This window comes from Apodemus sylvaticus, chromosome 6, assembly GCF_947179515.1.
Source record: "Apodemus sylvaticus chromosome 6, mApoSyl1.1, whole genome shotgun sequence".
Taxonomy (NCBI): domain Eukaryota; kingdom Metazoa; phylum Chordata; class Mammalia; order Rodentia; family Muridae; genus Apodemus; species Apodemus sylvaticus.
This window is the reverse complement of record NC_067477.1, coordinates 95,546,283-95,569,846: the sequence shown is the minus strand read 5'-3', so window position 1 is coordinate 95,569,846 and position 23,564 is coordinate 95,546,283. Positions and strand designations below refer to the sequence as shown.

General features: G+C 44.3%; 1 pseudogene; it reads right to left on the bottom strand.

The window, feature by feature from the left end:
* Positions 1–615: 615 nt before the first annotated feature.
* LOC127687960 (60S ribosomal protein L19-like) overlaps positions 616–23,564 on the bottom strand; it is a 38,853-nt pseudogene continuing 15,904 nt past the window's right edge.

The following is a 23,564-nucleotide window of genomic DNA, read 5'->3' as shown; positions in this document are numbered from 1 at the left end:
GAAAGGATCCAGAAGGTAAAATAAGCCAATCACAGAAAGGCAGCAAAACATGACCTCACTCCTAAGCTAAAGCTCCAGGTTTCAGATGAGAAAACAGAGGCTCAGGGAGTCAGAAGCCAGGGTAGAGAGCCGGGCTCTGAACACACAGTCATCTCTCCTCATCTGCAGAGGTTTTCCCAAGACTCCCATTGATCCCTTAAACTGCTGACAGTTACCAAGCAACCCCCACCCAAAGACAGAGGAAGAGAGAGAAGGAAATAAGGAGGGAGGGGTGGGGAAGGAAGAGAGAGATTTAAGGAGACTCCAGGGCATAAAACCTGCTTCTATGTGGCAGTGCCTCAAAACATATAAGAACAAGTATAACACATGCACACATACACACACACACACACACACATACAGTATATTTACTTCGGTTTTTTGGTTTGGTTTGGGTTGGGATGGGGTTTTGGTTGGTTGGTTGGTTGGTTGGTTGGATTTCTTTTTTTGTTTTTTTGTTTGTTTGTTTGTTTTGTTTTTTTGCTAAAAAATAGGGCAATGGACAAAAGCTTGTTTTATTTCAGTGTCTGATCCTGGTGAGGTCACAGCCGGGCCACTATGCACAGACAGGGGAAGCTTTATTTCTTGGTCTCCTCCTCCTTGGACAGAGCCTTGATGATCTCCTCCTTCTTGGCCTGGAGGCGCTCCTCCCGGCACATCTGTGCTTCCTTGGTCTAAGACCTGCGAGTCTCAGCCTGGTCAGCCAGCAGCTTCTTGTGGGCTTTGTCTGCCTTCAGCTTGTGGGCGTGCACCTTGAGAATCCGCTTGGTTTTTAATACATTCCCTTTGACCTTCAGGTACAAGCTGTGATACTTATGGTGGTCAATCTTCTTAGATCCCTGGTATCTCCTGAGAAGCCACGCAGGATCCTCATCCTTCTCATCCAGGTCACCTTCTCGGGCATCCGAGCATTGGCGGTACCCTTCCTCTTCCCTATGCCCACATGCCTGTCCTTCCGTTGGGCCAAGGTGATTTTCTGGGCAGCGAGCCCAGAAATGGGCAGCCACAGGCTTCCAGGTGATCAGCCTGTCTTTGATCAGCTTCCTGATCTGCTGACGGGAGTAGGCATTGGTGATTTCCTTGGTCTCATTAAGGTCCAACCAGACCTTCTTTTTCCCACTGCAGAGGACACTAGAGCCTCTTCTATAGCCTGCGCATATTCATGGCTGCGGAAGCAGCAGTGAAAGGAAAGAGCTTCTTTATTTCGTTTTTTAATTAATTTCACCCAGATAAAGATATTAAAGCAACAGAAAGACGGTGTTTTGAAGGACGTCTCTGAGGTTCCTTTACCACCATCGAGTTCTATTGAGCCTCTTACTCACTTCTCCATATCTAAACAAAAGCATTCGGCTACCTTCCTGGGATGTTAGCTCCCAGCCCTGGCCCACAGCTGGTAACCTCAGTCCTGCAAAACCACTGAGAGGCCCGACCTCAGCCAATCAGAGTAGAGCAATCTATGATGGAATGCCCAGCAAATGCTGGGTGTCATTCACAGCTGAGCACAGCCCCATGATGGGTGCTGCTCATTATCTGTGATATACGAAAAGTGGGACCAGAAGCTTTTTCACCCTCTTCTCTGTTTTTAAATCTAATTGACAAAAAGCCAGCCAAAGTGCTGTAATATCTCCTTTCTAGTAAAAGGGTGGAAATGTATTTTTTTAATATGAGAACTATCAGAAGGCTATACACAGAAATGAAGGGGAATGGGCTGGCATGACCTCAACTTAAGAAAATGGTGGTGCTCTTTATTGAAAAGGAAAGAAGAAAGAGAGGCCAAGGTCTAGAGAGCAGAGTGGGGACAAAAGGATGAGGTCATCCACACTAGACTCTAGGAACTGGAGTAAGTCTGTGTTCTAATTATGAATGGCGTATTTATGGCTCTCAACTTATTGCTGATTTCTGGAAAGTACATTTGAACATGTCAGGGGTCACCTTGGCTCCTCAGTCAGTGCTCCCTATGTCCATCTCCTTAGACATCCACTCAGTTCTTGAGATGTCCCCGTGTTTGTGAGGTAGACACGGGTCCTTGGAAGGATGATGAAGAGATGCCCACACAGAATGTTGAGATACACCATTAGTTATCAGGAAGAATGAAAGAGCACTCCTGTGTTCTTACAGTAAAAACAGGAGTCAGGGAATACTCTTCTCCAGCTCTGGGAGATAGTCTTAGGAAGTTCAAGAGAGGAGCTGGGGCAGATGGCAGAGCTCAGCTCTACTGTCTAACACTCCTGTGGACATTATTAACATCTGCCTCAAACAGAAGCCTCTGCAGTAGTGGCATATGCATGTGAATGGAAATACATGTCTCACAGGGTAGATCTTGGGGCCCCTGGAACAGCGCAGCCCTATACCCCACATGTAGACAAGAAGCTTCAATGCTTCCAAACAGGCTTCCACACAGGAAAAAAGTTTTTCTTTTAAGTGCTTATTTGTAATAGAAGGATCTTTATAATCAACCAACACTTTGAAATGCATATCTCATTTTAAAAAGCCAGCGTCAGCAGATGAATACTAAAATAAATCCATCCTTTCATCCCATGTAACACATTAGGAAGGGGTGCTACCCTCCGGAATCTCACTTGTGCGTAGACATGAGTGAAGCAGGAATATGCTCAAGAAGGAGAAAAAGAAAGACATGTTTGTGAGGTCGAAGCTCCAGAGACAGGAAGGAGGTCTGGAGAGGCAGCTGGAGAAGACACTGTGAGCAGCCTCAGGTACATGTTACACGCCATCTCACTACAGGCAAAGGCATCCAAGGTCCCAGAGGAATGGCTACGTAATAGATTACTCTGGGTTCTCCAGTGCCATGGTCCTCTACATACCTAGTGCTAGCCTTTTTTAGCCATTCAGGATATCCAAATGGCATCACAGTGTCTAAACTTTCATTGGCCCATATGGCCTTCTTTCCCCTCAATGTTTTATATTTTCCCAAACTAAACTAAAAGAGCATTTGCTCTTAGTCTAGAGCAACTAGAAAATAAAGATATCACCGGGCCCCTGCAGGGCCCAACTCCATGTTCACAAAGCTTGGCTTTGAAACTGAAGAAGTTCAGAGGGTTCCTCAGTATCTGTGTTCCAGACTCTATAGAATCTGCTGAGATGGTGGGCAGCACCCTTCAGACTCTTCTACAGAGAGTAAAATGAATTCCCACCATTCTCTTCAATGCTCCCACTGCTCATAGCAGTGCTCTCTCTCTCTCTCTCTCTCTCTCTCTCTCTCTCTCTCTCACACACACACACACACACACACACACACACACACACACACACACAGCAGCAGCAGCCCATTATTATGCCACAATCATCATGGTAATCTTTATCCCAACACAGAGCCAAATGGCAACTTCTGTTACAAAGTCATCTCTCTTGCATCTAATTCCCAAGAAGGAGAATGTCTCTTTGGGATTAAGACCTGCAAGGGGTGGATTGTAGAATACCTACAGTGTATCTGACACTGGATCAGAAGCATCCAGCAGCAGCATCTCCCTCCCTGAGTGAAGCACTCTTGGGACTGTGTGAGAAAACAGTGCCTATAACAGCATAGCCATGACCTGGAGTTGATGAGGACAGGCCATGGCCACACATCCAGGGAGGGTAAAATCTCCCCCCAGCCAAAGAGTCCCATTGCCTGGGAAGCTTTTGTACATTCATGGAATAGAAAACCATGATAAGGTCACAGCATGCCACATGCTGGCTAGAAGAAGCCATGCGTGCCATTAGGAGAAAGGAGATCCCTTGACCTCATGGTTCCAGCCAGGATGAACAATCCATTCTGTGTGAGGATTCTGCACTGCTGGTGGCTTAGAGATCAGCACTTATCAGGAGGTAAGTTTCATATGGCTTAACCAAAGTGAGTAGACACAAGAAAGGCAGAACAGAGGGAGCGTTCCTGTCTCCAGGGACAGAACTTGGGCCTGCTCACAGCTCTTTCCAAGAAATCTAGGAAATGCTGAGTGCCAGTAGTGTATGGTTTCCTGGGTGAAAATGGATTATTCCACTCCAGAGGAACAAAAGGATAGGTCTCAGGAGACAGCCGAAATCCATTCCTGGGAAAGGAACAGCCATCCCAAAACTATGTGTAGGGCCTATCCTCTTATCAGTCCCAGAGTCTGGCCACAATGTGAGTCACCACTGTGGTGTCACTAAGTTGAATTAGTATTGTAAATTTCAACCTTTGACTTGGAAGATATTGTTATAATGTAACGGTAATGACTGTCACCTATTGGCAGGTAAACCAGGGTAGGCCTTGTCTCTTTCTGGGACATACCACAACCTGGATTTTACAGGTGACATGGGAATGTACTAATACCCACAGGACTTCAATTTGTCAAGCCTCTGTCTCTGTGCTGCATGCCACCAGCAGGCCACTCATCTCAAGAGTGTGTAGTCCTTGAATGGACACTGTATGTCTTCTATCCAAACAAAATGATCCCTTTTTAAAATGATAGGCAAGCAGAATCATGTTTACATCACTGAGGAAAATCCCAATCAAATAAGCACAGACTTATAATTTCCATTTTCAAGGTGATGTGATTATGAACTTATAGACAGGCCTCTGGGTGTGCCTATTAGAGAATAGCTTGAGAAAGTCAGTTGATGTAAAAGACCTGCCCACTTCGGGCAGCACCATTCCCTAGGCTTGGAGCCTGGACTGCATAACTAGAAGAAAATGATATAGTGAGATGACTTAGTAGGCAAGGTGCTTGTACAAAAGGATGATAACATGAGTCTGATCTTTAGATCCCACAAGTGGCAGGAAAGAAACAACTTCCAAGAGTTGTCAAGTAGGACACCTATGTGCATGTGCAATGAGTGTGCACACACACGTACACGCACACAGGCACACACACACACACCCCACCACCACCACCACCACCACCACCACCACCACCACTACCACTACCACTACCACACCACACTACACCACACCAAATAAATAAATACTTTCCAAGCATTTCCACAACTCATGTAGCAAGAACTCTGTGCTGGTTGTTTTTATGTCAACTTGACACAAGCTAAAGTCATTGGAGAGGAGAGAGTGTCAACTGAGGAAAAAGTCTCCCTAAGATGAAGCTGTAGGCAGGCCTGGAGGACATTTTCTTAATTAGTGATTGATGTGGGAGAGCCCAGGCCCCAGCCCAGGCTGGTAATTCTGGGGTCTATAAGAAAGCAGGCTGAGCATGCCGTGAGGATCAAGCCAATAAGCAGCATTCCTCTATGGCTTCTGCATTAGCTCATGCCTTCAGATTCTTGTTCTGTTTGGGTTCCTGTCCTGATGTACTTTGATGATGAACAATAATATAGAAGTGTAAGCCAAATAAATCTCTTCCTCTGTGAGTTTCCTTGGCCATGGTGTTTCATCACGGCAATAGTAACCCAACAGGAACAAACTCCAAGATATTGCAGTTTCATGGGTAGACTTGGGAGAGTAAGATGCTAGAATGCAGCATGGTCCAAGTCTCACGTCAGCCTCTATCTGGTGCTTATTTTGTAATTATTGCTTAGAAAATGATAAGGGCCCTTCCGCTTCTACTGGTACCATCATGGTATTATCAGAGAATGGCACTGCATAGCTGAAAAGAACCACTGCACAGGCTCTGCCTTTGAGTCTCTGTTTTTATTCTGTTTATATGAAGAGCTGCTGTCTTAAAAATAAATAAATAAATTTTATCTCTTGATTCTGTCTTTAACAAAACTGAAGCAGAAAGTTAAGACCTTGAATGTGTGACCCATGTAGTCAGTGATTGTGTTCCTCCAGAATTTACAAATGTCAAACACCACCAAGCCTCCAACAAAAAGTATCATAAGGCTCTGAGGGTCTCTGGCCAGCATATAATATAATGACTCTGTGCTTCTAACTCTAGAAATTTGATGTTACCTGAGGGATGGTAGCAGGAGAGTCACTGTGCACCAGCCAATGAGAGAAGGTGGCTTACCCAAGAGTTATTCAAATCCATCTTTGAACTTCTATGATGGTGAAACATTGACTATTGATTGGTCAGCAACTCTGATTCATGAGTTCAGAGGCAGAAGCAAGAATCGGCCTTTTCCACAAGCACCCAGCGATTCTATATTGGCTTCACACGCCACATTCTGACCGTGTACTACCATGTCACTCTTAGACAAATGTGAAAGTTAGACCAAAGCATCTGACCTTTAGTAAAATTGCTTAGACCACTAGAGTCGGGAGGGATTTTCATCACTCAGAGTAGCTCTGCTCACCTCGCTGCTTCAGCCCCATCTCCTTCCAATCCCTCCCACTATGATGAATTCTCTGCATAAGACTTTAAGTCTGCTATTCTCTCCCTCAAATGCACCCATCGTTCTCTGCCTCTAAATTAGAGAAAAGGTAATGAGCCTGTCAAAAGACTAACAGGTCTTTCTGCTTTCAGAGCATCTGCTGGTCCTGAGTATCAATGCCTTCAACCCTTCTGTTTCTGCCTATGCTACTTCTTCCGGTCAATTCTGCACACTGTCCTCTTCCAGCATGGCCCTTCTTGTCAACTCCTATTCATACCTCAAAGCCATAGCATGAAAATCCCTCTCTGAAATCTTCTCTGCCTTTGAAAGCACAGTAGTACTTCTTCCTTCCTGGCTTAGCACCATGCCATGGGGAGATGAACATCTAAACCATAATGCGTCTACTTCCCCTCCAGACAGCATGCTTACAAAGGTTTAGTTGTTCTTGCTATTGTTTGGGGTTTTTTTTCCCCAACATGATATAAACTAAGGTCATCAGAGAAGAGGGATCTCAATTAAGAGAAAATGATTCCATCAAATTGGAAATCCACACCTTATGGGCATTTTCTTAATTAATAATGTGGGAGGCCACAGACCACTGTGTGTGGTGCCACCCCTGGGCAGGTGGTCCTGAGCTGTAGAAGAAAGCAGGCTAAGTGAGACAGCAAGCAGCACCCTCCATGGCCTCTGCTTCAGCTCCTGCCTCCAGGTTCCTGCCTGTCTTGGTTAGGGTTTTACTGCCGTGAACAGACACCATGACAGAGGCAACTCTTATAAGGACAAAATTTAATTGGGGCTGGTTTACTGGTTCCTAGGTTCAGTCCATTATCACCAAGGTGGGGAGCATGGCAGTGTCCAGGCAGGCATGGCACAGGAGGTGCTGTGATGTCAGATTGGTAAAGATCTCTTCTCAATCTCTTGGTTGCTGTTTTGTCCTATTGACAGTGTCGTTTGCCTTACAGAAGCTTTGCAATTTTATGAGATCACATTTGTCGATTCTTGATCTTAGAGTGTAAGCTATTGGTGTTCTGTTCAGGAAATTCTCCCCTGTGCCCATGTGCTCGAGGCTCTTCCCCACTTTCTTTTCTGTTAGTTTCAGTGTCTCTGGTTTCATGTGGAGGTCCTTGATCCACTTGGACTTGAACTTTGTACAGAGAGATAAGAATGGCATGGTGCAGGAGGAATTGGAGTTTTATATTTTGTTCTAACAAAGGGGAGAAGACTGACTTCCAGACAGCTAGAATGGGGGGTATTAAAACCCATGCCCACAGTGACACAACTATCCAACAAGGACACACCTACTCCAATAAGGCTACATCTCCTAATAGTGTCACTCTCAGGGCCAAGCATATCCAAACTACCACACTGCCCTTCTTGAGTTCCTGATGTGGCTCTCCTTGATGATAGCTTGTTATTGGGACTTATAAGCCAAATAATCCCTTTCCTCCTAAGTTGCTTTTGGTCATGATCTTTATCACGACAATAGAAAGCCAATAAGGACAGCTAGGCACATCACTAATGTTCCACCTATTCATGGATGTTTCCTAACAGATTCTTACTGCAGGGAATCTCAGAGAGGTCTTGGAAACTATGCCCATGCTGAGGGAAGAGGGAGTAAGGGTCTAGATCACTAACTCTCTCCTCAGCTTGAGGTAGGTCAGCTAGGAGAGAGCTCCTCCAGCATAGCAGGCTAATAATAAGTTTGCAAAACTGTGTGAGTCCAGCTCTGAAATCCTGTTCTGGGTTGGGGATAAAGCTTAGCATCAGACCACTTACGCAGCATACAAAAAGCCCAAGTTTGATCCACAGAACCAAAGGAAAGCAAAAGAGAGAAAGGAAGCTGTGGAAAGCCTGTCCTGAGGAAGACAAGAATGTCATCTTCTGCAAGAAAAGCCCACTAATGTTTTTGAGCAAAGATGTACTAGTACCACTCTACAGAGAGCAGACTGTGGGGCATCACTGCCAAGACAGGAGCTGGGAATTCAGGGAAGAGAGACTTCAGAATAGGTAGAGTTCCTGGCATTGGCCTTGAGGGCAGGGTTCCTGGATGTTTTGGGTTAGGAGCTTTTTGCATTTTGAATTTTTGTTGACTATTGTGTCAATGTTTCCTATGGTATCTTCTGGCCCTGAGATTCTCTCTTCTGTCTCAAGGTGTGCTTGCATCTATGACTCCTGATCTCTTTCCTAGGTTTTGTAACTCCAGAGTTGTCTCCCTTTGTTATTTCTTAATTGTTTCTATTTCCATTTTTAGATCCTGGATGGTTTTGTTCAATTCCTTCACCTGTTTGGTTGTGTTTTCCTATAATACTTTAAGAGGTTTTGTGTTTCCTCTTTAAGGGCTTCTACCTGTTTCCCTGTGTTCTCTTGTATTTCTTTAACAGAGTTATTTATGTCCTTCTTAAATTCCTCTATCATCATCATGAGATGTGATTTTAAATCAGAGCCTTGCTTTTCTGGTGTGTTTGGGTATCCAGGGCTCACTGTGGTGGGAGAACTGGGTTCTGATGATACCTTGGTTTCTGTTGCTTATGTTCTTGCACTTTCCTTTCACCATCTGGTTCTCTCTGTGTTAGCTTGTCTTGCTGTCTCTAACTGTGGTTTGTCCCTCTTGCAAACTTCTGTGTCATTGCTCCTGAGAGGTCAGTTCTCTCCTGGAGGAATTTGGGTATGGAGAGCTGTGGTACAGGGTCAGCTCTGAAGTGCAGACAGAATCCTGAAGGATCCTGTCCCTGGCTGTTCTTTGGTTTCTGTGTCCTGATGATTCTGGGCTGATCCCTCTTGAGCCAGGAATTTGAGCAGAAGTGGTGGTCTTACCTGTGCTCACAGGTGTGCCAGCACTCCTGAGAGGCCAGCTCTCTCCTGGTGGTATTTGGGTATGGAGCACTGTGGCACACGATCAGCTCCCAGAAAACTTTTAAAATGGATACTAACCTCCTGATAAGACTGCTTTTTAAATGAATGGACTGTTTCATATGGCAGAAACCCGGGATTCTGGGGTGGGGGAAGCAGTGGGTGTCACCAGCCAGTGGCACAGAGCAAACTCTGAGATTCTCTAGTCTGTCCTGTTAGTCTCTATAAATCCATGTTTAGCCTCACCCTCTTCATGAGGCATCATGACAACGACACTATGAGAATGGGAACCACTTTGTAACACGACTATCCATCATCAGCAGGAGCCAAAAACCACTTCACTCTCTGTTGCAAAATTATGTAACGGGAGCCCAGCTTGCCAATTACAGCTTCCTCTTCAGGAAGTCCCTGAGAAAGCATCTGACCTCCCCAGAAAGAAGATGCAGTTTCTCTTAAGGTTGTTCTGTTTGCTTGAAAAGCCAAGGGTCTTGAAAAGATGTGAAGGAACCTGTCAGAACAGAGAAGCAACCTCCTCTCATGAACCTTGTGTCTGAAGATTCCTGCCTAGGGTTTCCCAGTCTATCTGCATGAGTGAGCACCAGAAGCACATTTTGGTTGTCTTCATTTATTCATTAATTTAGACGTCCATAGGCGATGATAAAGAACTCTTGTCGGGGACTAGAGTGATGACTCAGTGGCCACAAGCACATACTGCTCTTGCAGAAGACAAGTTCAGTTCCCTGCTGGTGTATTATGTGGTTCACAACTGCCTGTAACTCAGACAGGGGCATCTGATATCCTCCTCGGCCTCCTTGAGCCACGAAGGATATGGTTTAACTTTTTTCAATTCAGAATGTCTGGCTCTCATAGCCAGAGATCCATCGGGGTTAGTGTGATAGCAGGGATGGTAATGTTGAATTATTTCATGTATAGGAGCATTTAGTAGCAATGTCTTAGATTCTGCCCCCATCCCCGCCCCCTCCTGGCTGTGGCAGCTCCCAGGCAGTCAAGCTATAAATCTTGGCAGCTTCCTGGAAGAAAATGGAGAAGAGAAAGGAAAAAGGTCATGCCACTAGAATTAAGGCAGCATGAAGACCAAGCAGGCTGGTGGATAAGATGCCACAAGGTGGGGAGGGGACTTTAAAGAACACTTGAGGAAGCCCAGAAGATTGGGGAAAGCATACTTGGAGCAGAGATAGAAAGGAGAAAATGAAAACTCACGTGTTTCTGAATAATTCATAAAAATCCAGAAGCTGGTAAGCTACTGCCCTGGAGCAGGAATTCTGCAGAGAGAGGAGGCTCTGTCCCTGGCAGGAAAAAACAGACAAGGCCTGAGACTCCTCCCCCTGCTCAACAGTGGCTGTTATCTGGGAGGCAGCACACTCTGAAAGCACAGTCACAATATTTAAAAAAAAAAAAAAAAAAGCCTAAAAACCTGAGGTGCTGGGTGTGTCAGAATCCTGAACCTCACATGCCACCTGCCCATATGCCAATGTCTCCAGGGGATGGAGAGTGAAACAGGTCATTTCAAGCTGTGAGTCCTAGGAAGCTTCCAGAATCTCTCCTTGTCTACAGAGACTCTTCTAGACCCCCACAAGACAGCCTTACTAGTTTGACCTAAAAACCATAAGAATGAAAATAAGAAACTTGTAGGCAATCTGTGCTAATAGCTCTGTAGGCTAATAGCCCTTTATTAGCACTAGTGGCATGAAGAGATCCATGTTCTACCAGGTGGGGGATGAACAGATATTAGCAGCTGCCCAAGGGCCCCGGACCATGGGCACGATGGCAAGGGATCCTGTTTTCTTCTTCATTTGGCTACAAAAGTGAGAGGAAGACCACTCAGAAATGCATAGGCATAGCTCTATGTTATTGGTGACTACCCACTAACTAATCACAGAATTCTGAGGAGGGATACCCATTTTTATCATCTCCTATACATCTTAGTAGCTATGCTTAAGAGCCAGGCCATCAGGTACCAATATGAACAAGATGGCCGTCTTTGGAGAGACTGGGGGCAGCAAGGAGCGCAGAGGACCCAATTGGTATTTTTGCATTCCTCTATCTTGTGCACTATTATAAGCACAGGAGCTAAAGTTTTTGGCAAGTTTTTAAAACTAAAGAGAAAAAACTCATAAATGATTGAAAGCAGCAGCTCGTTTGATCAGCATTTTTTTTTCCCTTTGCAACAGCCAGAATGGTTAAAGTATAAAATGACGTCATCCATTAACCCTCGGCTCTCAGCTTACCCATCATGCTTCAGGGGAAACATGGTCCTGCCCTCTGACCTCACAGTAAGACCTTGCTGATCTCAAAGAGGCTAAATCATGGGCTCTGAAGAGCCCTCACTGTGCTTTGATGGGAGCCAAGACCTAAACCACAAAACCCAAAAGTTGTGTGGGAGTTACAAGCTGAAGGCAGGCACCCCTGCGAGCGGCCCACCCAGAGGAAGCAAAGGCTGCCCTCCCGGCTGCCCATGTCTGCCTTTCAAGGCTGGCTTCTGAAATCTCGGGTTATCTATTATTACATAACAAATAGAGCCTCCTGGTTTTCTTTCATCGTGCCATGCATCAGGATTTGCAAACGTGTCCAAGATGCACCACAGGTGAACCATAAAAGTGTGATTACAGTGGAAATCAGATCTTCATCTGGACACTTGGCCAGGTTTTGAAACTCTTTGCAAAAGAGTATAAGATTAAAACATCTCCCCTCACCCCAAAAATCTGGAGTTGTCAATATAACATGCATGGAGAAACCAGACAAGAGCACAGAATGGAACACTCAACTCTCACCTGCCACAACCACCCCAGGCCCTACCACAGTCCCCCTCGCAACTGTCTAGAAGGTAGGGAAAAGATATCTGCCAATGATTAGGTTTTCTTTCAGCCACAATTCAGAAATGCTAATAGTACCATGAGCTCCAGTAGGCATCCTGGGGCTTGGAATGACCCTTATGTCATGGAATTAAATCATGACCCAGAATACAGAGTTACTGTGTAATATGATGTATTCTCTATGAAGACCCCAAAGAAATAAATATCCCAAGCCTCCTGGCCCAGGCTAACCTATTGATCGAGGAGAAAAGGGCATTTTTAAAAATTAATGCTGCCCAGAGGCACCATAATGCTTTCAAAAAAAAAAAAAAGCCTTCAGCAGATGGACCATCAATCTTGAGAGCTTGGTTAGGGAAAACGGCTTGTGATGGGGGGATGGGCATTTAGAGATCTCACACCTTGCCATGCCAGGATGCTGCCTCATAGGAAAAGGGGGAAAGAAGAAAAGGGAGGACCCAGGCTTCCTTCAGAGATCACAAAGGTCCTGGGCTCCTGTGGATCCTGAAGTCCCACTGTGTTCTTAACACTGGACAAGGACAAAGTCAGAGGTCAGCCATTATCTGGGAGGTCAATGCTTCCTATATCAGCCATCCATAAATAACACAGGGGAGATGGGACCTGTTTGTATCTTGAGAAGTACAAATGGTCTTATTTCTGTGGGGGGATGTTCACAGTAGAGGGGCTGACAGGAGAGCCAGAGGGGCATCCCCAGAAAGACAGACCTCTCAGGATGTAGGGCAGACAGGCTGAGTCAACAGTAACCAAACCTTTAACCTCGGGAATACAGGAAGAAAGAAAGGGGCAGACTTAAAGTTGGTTGTGTAGAGAGGTGGGAGTACAGTAGGTGAATCTGGGCAGTTTGGGGTTGAATATGATCAAAGTATATTGTACAAAATTCTAAAAGAATAAATAAAAATGTTATTCTAAAAGGAGATAAAATACATGTAAATTTAAAAGCATGAAGGTTAGAGTCTCTGTGTCAAGACAGCAGTGGTGAATGGCTTCGCACCCAGCCTCTCACACTTCCTCTGAGGCAGGAGGAGCCTCTGGCCTTTCAGGATTTTATCTCTTCCTTCGAAGAGTGAATTCTGTACCCCATCCACCTATGTCTAATACAAGCTACTTGAGCTGTTGAGCTGAAAGCCCTCTGTTAGGATTATCATCTACATTTACAGTTTCATGAGATGCACATCTGCCACGCTGTGTCACAGAGCTCTGTGAAGGAGACAAGAGCACAGGCTTTCAAGAGCAGAGGGCAATCTGAGGAGAAGCCCACCCCTGGTAGGAGTCTTTATATACAGGGGGAGTCTTTATATACTTTGAATGTGAGAAGCAAAGAGAAAACAACGGCACTGCTCTGAGTTATCCCTCTGATAATTCACTGTGGGGTCACCCACAGGCCTCTCACTTCTGCAACTTTAGCCCTTGCAAGAAACTTGGTGTTCACTAATTAAATAATTCGAATTGAACAGAGCACACCAGAACCTTCATTCCATTCCTTGACTCTGCAGATACTGTCAAAGTCAATGCCACTGTTTGGAGCTGTCTCTAAGGATTCCCTTGTACATAGCTATATAACATTAAGAAGAATCTAAACAATTTTTGGTATCCCAGATCTTCCATATCTTGAGCCATGATTTAAGTTTTCTTCTCTAATAGGTCAAATGCAAGGTCATGTCTTTTACATGAACAGACAGACAAGAGGTGGGAGATCCAAATGTTGTTTTAACCAATTAACCTTGGTAGTGTCTCTCAACAGGTCAGTTGACCTTAAGAAGCCAAAAATCAAAGTCCATGAAGGTCAAAAATCACCCTGTGAACTGCTGCATGTACTCTATTTATGAAAAGGTACCTAGTTTTTATTTACATTCTACTTCTTCCGTGGTGCTTGTACAACCAGTGTGGTTTATGTGGTAAGGATTTGGATGTACTTCTGAACTTCCCCAGGAGAATCAGATCTGTAGTTCAGAGATTCTTGGTTTTCATAGAATACTCATGCAACATATTGTCATTGAACTTCACATCCAAGATGTCAACACACTCTCCACATGACCAGTACTAGATACCAGACATGTCTGGGTTGCCACAGAAGCACATCTTTTTCTTTAATCGGTAATATTTTAATTTGTAATTATATTCTTGCAGCATTATTATAAGTACCAAATGGAACAAGGAGAGGGTGGGAAGAGAAAACCACGTCTGACCATCATTCATTAGGACCCAAAGGAGTTAGTCACTGTTATTTGCTTTGTTCTTGGGAATACTTTAAACCAAGGTTGTCTGTTCAGCAACAGAGGTTTGTGTAGTGATGCAGTCTACTCTGTAAGCATTATCTCTGAGTGACAGAGTTAGTTTAAATCTGCTTTCATACAGTACTGAAATGTAAACTGGGTGTGTGGATAAATGATCATGATACCCTTTGATCATAATGATGTGAATTCACAGACTCCCGAAATGCATCGCAATATGACCAGACAATTTTTTTTCAGGGTAACTTTTCAGAGTACTACATGGTAAGCCAGTTCCTAAAGGACATATAACATGTGATAAGAAATATTTGCAGCACAGGGCTCAACTCAGGGTCTCAGTATTACCCACCCACCCATCCTCCTGGGGTGGTGCTCCTTGCCCAGTGGCCCACATAGGAATAGTCCATCTCTGCCTCTCTTGCAAAGGGACTGTTAGCTCTGACCATCACCCTGTGTCCTTCCCAGTCCTTGGATGAAAATGGAGATGAACTTCCTTCTCCAAAACTATGAGAGCTCCAGGCACTTGTGAAGCACCCCCAGAATACCCCCCCCAGCCCCGCACTAAGAAGTTAGATATTGAGGAACTGGAAAAGAAGATACTTCAGGAAGAACAGATCTTCATAAAGACACTATTATAGGCTCGGGCATTTTAGTGTACCTATAATTTAAGCAAGTGATGCCAGGTCACTTCCATTATTACCTTACTAATCACCTTCTGAGGTGTATGAACAGTTTGCTAGCCAAGACCCTCACACTGTCTCACATTACCCAGGTTTCTGAACTAGTGCTTTCACTAAAAGAGTGTAAGAATCAGTCTTCCTAAGAATGTACCCTAGGAACTTGTTCTTGGCCATTATTATCCAAATTTGAGTTCATTTGCATAACAAACTTTCCTTTGGGGGTTTTCTTTTGCACTGTTTGAGATAGACAAAAAATAAAACTCACCATTTAAAAGCATACATTTACATCAACCCACCAGACAGGATATATCCATTGCTGTAATAGTGGCATAACTGTTATGGGGACAACCAACTGCTCTCTGATTTGAGGCCCCTTCCACAGGAGCAAATCCCCACCACTTTATGGGAAGTGTAACCCTATATTGAGAGGCCTCAGAAGAATGAATGGAGTTCAACCTTGAAAAAGTGTCCATGACTTCTCCCTGGTTTGTCTCTTGAGTGGAATCCTCTAGAAGTTCACAATCAGCAGCATGTGGTGGAGACAGGAGCTTGGAGTTTTCCCTGGCTAGGAACATGGAGGTCTGCTGCACATTATTCAGTAAGTGTGATCCCTAGGATGTTAGTACCCACCCACTGTCTTCCAAAAGTGTACAGTCTCCCCCACCCACTACAGCACTATCCCCTAAGTGATACAACTACTAGCCACTTGAAACCACACACCGCACGTCCTTTCGGAGTTCCCATCAGCCTCTGCATGAATATACATGAAGCCTACTCCCACCTCCATGAGCTATGGACAGTGTGAACACGGAGTGGCTGTCTTTAGACATGCTGGAATCTTCATGGGCTCAGATGTAGATCTAACCCACTTACTACCTTCATACGTAGTTCAGAGAGGAAAGGGAAAACTTTTTACTATGAGTTATTCATACTTACCTAATTTCTAAAGAAAAAAATTCTAAAAGGAATGTCTCTGGGCACTAGAAAACTACTACCAACCTCTTGACATGTTACCACATAGTTCACAGTTCATAGTTCATAGTCCTACAAAGTTCACAGTTGAGAACCATATTTCCAATAACTTTTAATTTTTAATTTTTATAGTTAATTTTTGTTGGCTATTTTATATATTTACCTTTCAAATGTTATCCCCTTTCCCATTTTCCCCTCCAGAACCCCCTGCCTTCACCCTCCCATTAACTTTTAAATACCATCACACAATGTTTTAAGTAAGTATAGAATTTTGTGTTGGGCCACATGCATAGCTGTCCTCAGCTGCATGTGTTGCATGATCTGCAGGTTAAACATGCCTGGAGATGGCCATCCTCATTTTTCCAGACACAATATACACTTGTGCGCTGTTTTAAAAGCTGCTGACGATTTTAGTGCACTGAAGTTTGTTGCATAGCTTAAGAGATTTGAACACAGAGTAAAGTCTAGAGGCTGGAGAGATGATGGCTTCACAGTTGAGAGTAGGTGCTGCTCTTAGGACTTGAGTTTTTCACCAGCATTCACATCACCAGCTTATGGCCACTCAGACTTCAGCTCTAAGGGAATCTGTTGGCTTCCACCCCACACAGACATATACACAATTAAAAATAACAAAAATAAATGCTCTTAAAGATAAAGTCCAATATGCTTTATTTATATCAGTCTGATCTTGCTGTTTGCATACCTTTTTTTTTCATGTTTTTTTCATGCAACAAACAAAATGACCTAGTGCCTCTTTTGAGGAGCTGACCCTCCCTCCATGGGGTCTGCATTCATTCAGTAGTATTTCATAAGGAAATAGTCTTTTCTTCTGAGATACTGTCTCTAATTAGGTCAAAAGAATTAACACTAAACATGCTTCAAAAATAACAAGACACTAGGCAAAGCTCTCCTGTGAGATTTATGGCTTCGCCCTTTGCTGAAGCCAACAGGAATGGCATTGGTTGTGCAAGCAATAGTCTCAGCCAGCAGGCCTCACCTGCATGGTCTGCTCAGTGTCTCAGGGATTGCATTAATCCAGTGGCAGCAATTGCTGTCAGGCTCCAAAGGAGGAGTTTCCCCACATTTCCCACTATTCCTTTACCTAATATGCAATCATCCCTCTTGCAGTCTAGAGAAAAGTAACACTGGGGCTTCCAAAAATGCAGGCTGCTGTTGATCTTCTGCTGACAGCGTTCTGGGTATGCAGAAGGAATCGGCTACCGATCTACTGACAGCGTTCTGGATATGCAGAAGGCCCCTCCTGCTTAATCGTCTTTTCAGAACATGTGAATGTTGAAAGAAGCAGCACATCGACAAGTTCATCCTGTGCAACCTGCCCTGTCCACGTCACACAGGGAAAAGGTGGGGACACACAGAGGGCTGGCAGCCTCTCTGCAGCTATGGTTCTGTCTCTAATGAGAATGGTAGAAAGGAAACCTCATCAACAGTTACCATGACCTAGTAAGGTAACACATTCCAGGAAAAAAAGGAGTCAGGTATACACCCCCCAATCACTCAAGAATTGAGCTCTGTTCTCTCTGAAGGGAGCCCTGACTGCTGTCTTCCTCACACCAATGGCAAAGGCTTCCTTACCCCCAGTCAGCAGAGTACTTGTCTAGCATACAGAAAGCCCTGGAACTAATTCTTAGAGTTTCAAGAGTGGATCACAGTGGTGCTTGCCTACAACTCTAGCACATGGGAGATAGAAACAAAAGGATCAGGAGTTCAAGGCTAGCCTGAGCTACGAAGCAAGTTGGCCGCAATACTGTCTGAAAAAAAAAAGGGGGGGGGGAATCTATCTAGTATTTGTCAGAAAGACTAATAATACATGTTTTCATTGCTATGGATACTAGATTTCATGCATATACATGTATATGCACACTGTACAACTTGAAAACAGATTTGTGTGGAGTGGACTAGCAGTAGAGGGCAGAGAGAGCTCATGGCCTGAACATGGTCAAAGATCAAGACAACCTCGATTACATGTGTGAAGCTCCTCACCATGTATAATGACTAAACACCAACACGAAGCTTTAAATGCTACGTGAATGAATTATAAAATGAACCTGTATTTTTAATACCCAGGAAGTGAGCTTATCACCTAAAATCTGGAGGAAGGAGAAAACCAAAAAATAAAAAATAAAATAAAATCTGCCTCACTAAATGCTTATGATTTAGGGGAGCTGAGGAGCAGACTAAAGCCTCCTAGTGAGCAGGCTGGGTACAGGGCCTGGGAGACAACACCGTTGATAGCATAGACCATAAGGTGTGGTCTCTGCCAGCCTTGGGGGTTGGGTGGCTTTTCATCAGCTAAAAGAAGGACCAAGGACCTTTCTGGAGGTGGTGACCTAGTAAGGTAACACATTCCAGGAAAAAGGAGTGAGGCATTCACTGACAATCACTCAAGAAATGAGCTCTGTTCTCTCTGAAGGAAGCCCTGGCTGCAGAGGTTTCCTCGCCCTCATCTCATCAGGAGAGATCGTCAAGCAGCCCTGCTCCGGCTGGAAGGGCTCTCTGTGGTGCCTCTCCTCTCCCCTGAGGGGCTCGTGCTCACCTTCAGCATCATTAGCCGGTGGCGTCTCTCAGCCTCTGGGCTAATTTATCACTCACTTCTACACAGTCGCCCTAAAGATAACAAGAAGACTCCCTGCTGAGCCTGAGTGTGGCTGAGTGAGCCTCAACAGTCAGGAGAAGCAGAGTGATTCTTCACTGACCACAATTGCCACGAGCCCATCAAACCCGAGATCTGTCATCCCCCATAAATGTTTATGAGAAAAGTAAGACAAGCCAAATCAAATGTGGAAATGAGTATTTACAGGCAAAAGGCAAGCATGGAGACATGGAAGGAAAGCCAATTCCGTGCAACTCTTGGAACTCGTTATTCACCGCTGAAGGGTCAGGATGGTGCAGATGGTTTCACACCACTTGCAAGGAGGCCTAATACTGAAAAATCATTAGCTTAAGATCAGAGAAGGTAAGACTCGAATCTGAAGATCTCAAGCAATTTGCTCGAATAATCTCCACAACATTTGCGGGTGTGTTGCATGTATGCATACATATAATTTCTTCGGAAGCAATAATCATTGACAATAAAAATGCCAAGGAGGACTTAGGAAGCATGAGATAACACGCCTCCACAGAAATTTCTCAACATATGGGCTAGCAAAACAGCAGCTGTGGACAGGCTTTTAATAGACCCAAAATCCTGCAGGAAGTCCCTAACACAAACAATCTTGCATTTAACCACCCATACCTAAAGAAGCTCACAAAACTCTGAATCCTGTGGAAAGGATGGGTAAAACTAAAGTTGTAAACACCAATCAGAATTTTCATTTCAAAATAAAGAATAGTAAGCATGGGGCTGGAGCAAGGGCTCAACAGTTAGAAGCACTTCCTGCCCTTATAGAAACCAAAGTTCACTTTCCTGCATCCACATTCAATGGCTCACAATCTTTGGGAACTCCAGTTCCAAGGATCAGATGCTATCTTCTGGCCTCTGAGTGTATCTACACACACACACACACACACACACACACACACACATGGTGCACGTACCAACACAAAGCCACAGGTAAATTTTATATAAATAAAAATGGAGAATAGTATCCCTTTGGCTAAAGATAGATCGTGGTGGCAGAACATTCGTCTGGCTTGCTTGGGTCCCTGTGTTCAATTCCTATACCAGAAGTCTAATCACACAAAGGACCAAAGAAGTAGAAGACACCATGCTAACTAGGTATGAAGGTGATTCCCAAGCATCTTCTAGAATCTCCAGACCTGTCTTGTGGATAGATTTCCTCATTTGATAATAATGAAAGCCTGAGACCTGTACACTATAATTGCCTCAACTTTCAGATAATTATCTTTATGGTCTGGAAAAATCACCTTCTGTCTTTAACCCCACAGTATCCTCTTTGTGCCATGAAAGACAGGTACTCTCTACCAGACCCAGGTGAGATTTACTGTCATCCCTACAGTCTTGGTAAGTTATGGTTTTCACATTCTCACAGGGAGGATAAAATGGGAGGACAGAAGACAAGGAGCCACTGAGCTGACAACCAGAGCACAGGTGGGCAGAAGAATTGAGATAGGCCAGACTTGTCTCAATACCACCATCAGCTCACTTGGCCAGGATGACCCTCTGAGGCAGAACTTTCTCACCCAATTCCTACCCAAAACCAAAGACCGGCCCAACTAGATTCAAACCTAAGAATCCTGGTCTAGATCTCCTCTCTCCACCTCTGAACCATGTAGCCAATTCCATCAGAATCCCCGGATAAGACCCATTTAGGAAATAGGAGAACTGTTTCTGTCCTTTCCCATCAGGGCATGTTGTCTTTTAGACCTTGTCTCTGTCAGGGTTTCTATCGCTGTGATGAAACACCATGACCAAAATTCTAGTTGGGAGGGAAAGAGTTTATTTAGCTTATACTTCCCCTTTGTAGTACATCATTAAAGGAAGCCAGGACAGGAACTCAAACAGGGGAGGAACCTGGAGACAGGAGCTGATGCAAAGACCACAGATGGGTACTGCTTATTGGCTTGCTCTTCATGGCTTACCCTGCCTATTTTCTTATAGAACCCAAGACCACCAGCCCAGGAATGGTACAACCCACAATGGGCTAGGTACTCCCCCATCAATCACTAATTAAGAAAATGCCCTACATGACTATAACTCAATCTTATGGTGGCATTTTTTTTTCCATTGAGGTTCCCTTCTTTCAGGTGACTTTAGCTTATGTCAAGTTGACATAAAACTATCAATACTGAAATACCCCTATACCCAGTAACTCCATGGAGCATCCAACTGCCAGACAGAGAGTAAGTAAGCTTCAGCATGTTCTCTCTCTAGATTATCTCTACAAACAGGCCCTGCAGTCAGATCTGAGTCTTCTCCTCCTTGAATGAATTACATCATGCCTATCATCCCTGGGAGACAAAACCAGAGGGATTATGTTTCAAATGTTATACTTTTACAAACCATTTACACCATGAGCATGCCCCTTTAGAAGATGTTTTAATTTCAGAGAAAAAGAAGATTCCATTATTTGAAAGGAATATCCTCTCTGTCACTTTCCTTTCCTTCTTCGGGGGCTCGCTAACTCAGCCGTGTGGTTTGTAAGGTCTTCAAAACCTTTTATACTTGACTGACCTTCAATGAAACCCAAATACAAAAGACTTTTTTGTGGGGTTTCCATGGATACAGAACAAAGCTTCCCTCCATTTACACTAATAAGAGGCAGAGCTGTGGGTTGCTCCTGCACTGAAAATGAGAGCTATGTGGACCAAATCCAACTTCTAAGAAGGCAGAGTATCTCTGCCCTCAGCCTTATGGCAAACTCGAGCCGTGGGTGGCTAGTAAATTTCAGTGTCTCCATCTTTTCTCAATGACTGCACTGAAAGAAGGGGAGGAAATGTCAGGATGGAAGGTAAGGAGTCCAGACTCAGGCAAAGATTGGGCCAGGTGGAGGAGAGACCTGGGAGATGTGTCAAAAACAGCTCACAGCCAGGGCCTCTTCACTGCCAGAAGCTGAGCCTGCGGGTGACCTGAACTATTCACCCTCCCCTGGAAAGCCAGGGTGCACCAATTCTCAAATGCTGTGGAGCTAAGCAAACCACACTAGCTTTCCTGATGTTGAATGCAGGCTATGCCTATTCCTCCATGTCAGAACCTGTGGTTTTCCAGGCTGTACCTTGCTCTAAAAGACTCTACCTTACATGCAGGTTTTTTTTCTTCTAGTTTGAAGGAGGGAGATGACTGCAACCTCCTCAGACCACAGATACCACCTCCTGACCAGCACAAGCCACATGGAGCAAAATGGTGACCCGTTCCTGGGAGTAGGAAGGCTGCTGCCCTATAAATGGATCTGGAGAATTGAGAGTGTAGGAGCACATGGGCTATTAAAATTACATCAAGGGCTGAGCATCGTGGTCCACTCCTGTAATCCTAGCACTCAGGAGGCAGAGGCAGGTGGATATCTGTGAGTTCTAGGCCAGCCTGGTCTACAAAGAGAGATCCAGGAGAATCAGGGATGTTACACAGAGAAACCCTGTCTCAAAAGACAAAAACAAAAACAAAAGCAAAAATCAAGGAAACTAGGCCCAGTAACGTATCTATCACTATGATAAAGGTGTCATTCCCTTGTCTCAACCTCATACAGTGGTGGATACTTAGCATTGTGACAACAATGGCCCCACACCAATCTATCACCTGATACTTGATGTTCCAAGGGCTGACAAACAGAAGACACCTGTCTGTCACTGGGGCTTCAGCTTGGCTTGGTCCCTGAATATTGGCATTGCCTGCTTTTAAATGTCCACCTGCCTGCCCATCTGGACCTGAACCTACTGTTCTCTGATCTACACTGGGTTGGATTCACTCAACCATGCAGATGCCTCCATCTTCCCTCTCAAAATGAGGCTTTTCGATGCAGACTCTGTTAACATCTCTAACAGCCCACTTCTGAATCCTTGTGAACTCCAGGCTAGATCTATTTAACTTGTATTCATGGAAACCAAACACATGCAGACATCTAAGAAGATTTACTATGTGCTCTGTGGTATTAGAGTTAATATTAGGAATTAAGATTTGAATAAAAAGCTAGAGGTGATGGTGATTGTCCAAGTTCTTGGGAGGCAGAGCCATGCAGATCTCTGCGAGACTGAGGCTAGCTTTGTCTACATAGTGAGTTCTAGGCATGGTAAGGCTACATAGTGAGGACTTTTGTTAAAACAAAAATTAATCAAGACTGTGATAAAAAGAACTTCCATTTGCCGCAGCCAGAATACAAAGGTAGGAGGAATTACCTGGTAAACTGAAGACATTGGAAGGGTTGAAACTTAAGAATTTTTTTGTTCAATAAATTCTGGCATTATGGAAAGACACATATCTGTTTATCTATATTTGTTGGCATAATACAGCCATAGGAGATTGTTATTTTTACTCTTAAACCTCCTGGTCCCCAAAACATGTCTGTCTTTGAGTGTATTTCATCCTACAAATAAGCCTTCTACACAGACCAGGGGTTCTGAGTCCCCAATCCCAACCTAACACCTAGCAAGCATTTAATGACGTCAATACTGCAGACGAACCACATGAAGAAATATGTACCTGGTATGGATGAAAAACTAGTGTTGTTGTTTTTTAAATAAGCAAACTATGTGTTAGATCACTTAAATCAAACTCAAGAGTGGTAGTTGCTTTATTGAAATGCATATCCCTGGCTAGAGCACCATCTTCAAACCAGCTTCACCCCTGCTTTCCTAAGCAAACCTTGGAGGGCTCAGGGGCCCAACACAAAAGTCTTTAAAGGCTTCTATCCACACTCAGATAGGTGCAGAGTTTGGGGGTCAGGGAAATTAAATATTAACTGTATTCAAGCTTCTGCATAATCAGAAAAGCCAGCGAAGGGAGCTAAAGAACCCCAATGGGAACAACCCATCAGAGAACTAAAGAATGTTTTCTCTGCTGAGCGCTGGGGTAGAACTGACAGAAACACAGCTCATCGTGTTGAAGCAACTGAGAAAAACACTTTGAAGAGAAAGAAAACATCAAACATAGCCGGGACTTGGGGGAAGAGAAGCAGCTTATTTTTCTATCGCACCATATTGGATAGCAGAGGAGAACAGCGTCATTATTTTATTATTTATAACTGCTGGGACTTAGCCATATGAGACTTGGCGGAGGTAATCTAGATGGT